Source organism: Canis lupus, chromosome 24, assembly GCF_011100685.1.
Source record: "Canis lupus familiaris isolate Mischka breed German Shepherd chromosome 24, alternate assembly UU_Cfam_GSD_1.0, whole genome shotgun sequence".
Taxonomy (NCBI): Eukaryota; Metazoa; Chordata; class Mammalia; order Carnivora; family Canidae; genus Canis; species Canis lupus.
In genome coordinates, this window is record NC_049245.1 from 20,625,486 (window position 1) to 20,629,354 (window position 3,869).

Below are 3,869 nucleotides of genomic sequence, written 5' to 3' on the forward strand. Positions count from 1 at the left end.
TCCCCACTTAGCTGGATGTGAAATCTTTACCCCATCTGGACGGGAGTCTCCACTATCCTTCACTCCTGGAATCCTGCCCCTGGGACCTAGCAGAAATCTGACTGCAAGAATGCATTTGTCACACATACCCCTCCCAGCCTGGCTACTGCAGCTTGAGTAAAGAGCATGCTCACTCCTCTGCACACATTCAGATGGCACCACAATTTCCTCCCCTTTCAACTCTTGGCATGCCCTTGAGCTGTCACTGTTCTTCACACAGGACAGAGCCAAGGAGAGGAAAGGAGGTCCTCCTGGGTATGTTCTGAGAAGAGCATGGGAGGCTCTCACCTCCCTTGAGCTACATGGAAGACCTCTATTGATGCAATACAAGATGGCATTTGATGTTTCTGTCATTTCTTTATCTTCATTTTTCTTTTCTGAAAGTAATTTTTTAAGATTTTATTTATTTATTCATGAGAGACACAGGTACAGGGAGAATCAGGCTCCCCACAGGGAGCCCAATGTGGGACTCCATCCCAGGGTTCCAGGATCCTGGCCTGAGCTGGAAGGAGATGCTCAACCACTGAGCCACCCAGGTGTCCCTTTAAAGTAATTTTTAATTTTAGGTTACACAACCAACAGGATTTAGACTCCTAGGAAATTAAAGTATTTAAGGCTAAAGTCCTCTCTGATCACTCCCCATCACCCTTCCCATTCCCTGACCCCTTCCACACACACAATTCCAAAGGTAACCACTGTTGCTGATTTTGAAATTCCTCCTTCTAGACTTTTTCCTATGGATGTATATGTGGTAAACACCACACACACACACACAGCCCTAATGAATATGTAGCATTTATTGGTAGGAATTTCTTTTTTACACAAACGGCATCATACTGTACGCATTTATCCTGTGACTTTTTTCTCCACTAGGTTCTGGGCTCTTGAATTCAACTCACAGATAAGAGGTCACTTTAGAGAGAGCAGACTGCTTTAGAGGCACTCTTAGAAGCTCCTCTAACCCTCCCTAACTCTACGGCTCCCTTTCTCTCGCTCTCCTTCCTCTCACCTCCCTCCTTTTTCTCACCCTGGCTTTTAGGCCCCACAGGACCCCTTGAGAGAAGGTCCTAATTCCCCGGGGATGCCCGGACAGGCTCATCTTGGGAGGTGGTGGCACCGTGCGCCCCCTGGTGGCCTCTATGGGTAACTTCGGCAGCGTCCCCAGCCCCTCTTCTGCTCACCCACCCATCCACCCATCCACCCATCCACCCATCCACCCATCCACCCATCCACCCATCAGGAAGCCCTGCCCACCCACCACCTAGGCGTGAACCTTCCCGCGCCTGCCCCGGGGGCCCTGTCGCGGATTAGCTGATTTCCGCTCTGGAAACTCTCCTGGTGGAATGTGAGCGCCCTTGTGACCTGCCAGAAGAATGTACACGTTCGAGAACTCCCGGAGGGCAGCTCTTTGTGGGAAACTCGTGGCCCTGGTGCGGAGCCTTTGGAAGGCAACCGGATGGTCCCTCTCCGAGTGTGTTGTAGCTCACTGCGAGGAGTGGATCCTCCAGGTATTCTGCACATGGGCAGACGGACAGATGACCGGTGTTTGCTGCTGCATTGTTCTAGATGGTAAACGATGTGTGCCCAGCCCTGGGGCCCGGCTAACATTCATCCCGGTGCACTGGGATAATGGACACACCCCTAGTCCTGCCCTTGCCCAGCCTGGGACTCTGTCCCCCTGCCTGCCTCTACTGGGTGTCCCCACTCTCTAGCCTGCCCCCACTTGCCACTCTGGGGCCCCCTCACCCTGCTCTCTTTTTTTCTACCCACTCCACCTAACATACTAAATAATGTCCTCACTTACTATGTTTATTGTCCCTCTGGCTCCACAAGAATGGCAGATCTCCAAAGACAAGGGCTTTGTCTCTTCTGTTCAATTCTAGGTCCCAACTGTCTCTCACAAGGATGGGGGAGCAAGGGCCCCGTGTGCAGCAAAGCCAAACACTGAGACTGGGTCTGCAGTAAAGAAAGAAGTTTACTTTGCAAGGCAGCTAAACAAGGAAATGGGGAGGGGGAGTGAGATCTCAAGTCTGCCTGCCCTGAAAAAAGGGGTCTTGAGTCTTCACTGGATTTTAGGGAGAGTGTGGTCAAAGGGGACTGGTAGCTATAGAGGATGAGGAAAAAGTGAGTGATGCAGGAAAGACGTTAGGGCTCAAAGTGGACACCCAAGAAAGAATTCTTGAGAGGTCTTTGGTGCAAAAAGGGTGGTTTTATTGAAACGCGGGCAGAAAGAGCTGCCCTGGGGTCATGAAGAGTGGCCTATTATATATTTTCAAGTTGGGAAAGGGATTAGGGAGAGCGTAAGTCTCCCAGGTATTTTGGAAATAAGGTTTCCAGGATCCTGGGGTGAAGGGGGGACAGGGGCTAGCTATTGTTAGGAAAGGTCATTTATTACCTTTGGTGAAAACTCAGTCATGAGACCCTTCAGATGTTTATTTATCAGCTATTGTTAGGAAAGGTCATTTATTACCTTTGGTGAAAACTCAGTCATGAGACCCTTCAGATGTTTATCAGCTATTGTTAGGAAAGGTCATTTATTACCTTTGGTAAAAACTCAGTCCTGAGACCCTTCAGTTTATCAGTGGGTCATATATCAGTGGGATGATTCCTAACATGTATCTTAGAGGATAGAGGTAAGGGGAGTTTCCAAAGGAATTTTTATATGTTAAAGTAGATTTATGGAGTTGTGGGGGCTGGACTAAGACTGCCTTTTGCCCTTAGCCAAGTATCAACATCGAGGCAGTGGAGTCCCTAGAGGAAGGTCACTCTGCCTGTTTCAAGGACTTGTCAATGGGCGGTAGGGAGTAAGGAAATTTCATAATTTCTCTCCTGCCTTTGTTCCCACATCAGTGAGGGCGTTGCTGATCTACAGGCACACTGGGGCATCATGCTCCTTAGGTCCCCAGCCTCTCTGTTTGGGAGAAACAACTTATACAAACATCTTGTGACTCGTGCATCAGAGAGATTTCATCCATAAGAAGCAGTTACAAGGCCTCAAGATATATTACCTAGGCTAATTCCATTTAGAAATGGGCAGTTAGAAAGTCTATTGTGAAAAGATGGGGCCCTTGGGCTAGAGCTCACTTGCCTCCAGCTACCCTAAACACAAGGCAACAACAATTCTGCCTTGTATTCAGTAGGTTAAAAGTAGAGCTTTTATTATAAAGCGCCGGTTTCACTGGCACTTAATAAACGTCGTTCTGTGACTGAAGCCAATGAACGAGGGTCCGGATGTGCAGGATATAGACAGAGCTCCCAGATAATCAGAGGAAAAGGCAAGCCTCCCATCGCAGTGGATGGGATGCCCCAGTCTGTAAGGAATGGGGGGAGGGGGATGCTCTTCTCGAAACCTAAAACTGCTACAAAAAATAATAATAATGGTCTTCATTGAACAACAGAGGCTGTAAAAATATCTGGAGATGACAAGGAAAAGGAGAATATTCTGGTTGGGATTCATTCATCGAGGCATGTAAAGAGTTCCACTGTCTCTATTTTGGCCTCAAACTTTTCAGTTGGATTCTTCTTTCCAGCGCATCTCTGGGCTCAGGTGGAAGAGCCCAAGGGCAGAGCATCCCCTGCAGCAGCTGAAATGCCCCTCAAGCCATGAGGACTGCCCTGAGCCAGCAGGACCGCCTGTGAGGGACTCCAAGACACTGAGCGATTTGACCCTCACTGCCCACCTGCATGGGCCCACCCACCTGTGTCCCACATCTTCTTTATATAAACCTGGAAGTATTTTCAGCACTTTGGACACAGTCTATGAGGCATTAGCCCGCTGTCTTCCCGGCGCTGGCCTCACTGAAATAAATTCCTCTCCTGTTTCACCTCTA

The 3,869-nt window shown here is 48.9% G+C and overlaps 1 long non-coding RNA gene across 2 annotated transcripts; it reads left to right on the forward strand.

Moving 5' to 3' along the window:
• Window positions 1-1,413: 1,413 nt before the first annotated feature.
• On the forward strand, window positions 1,414-3,869 carry LOC102152589. Of its 2 annotated transcripts, none has more exons than XR_005377368.1 (2): window positions 1,414-1,547; window positions 3,438-3,869. It is a non-coding gene; the product is annotated as an uncharacterized LOC102152589 (long non-coding RNA). The 2 variants fall into 2 exon arrangements; XR_005377367.1 differs by having other exon boundaries at window positions 1,424-1,608.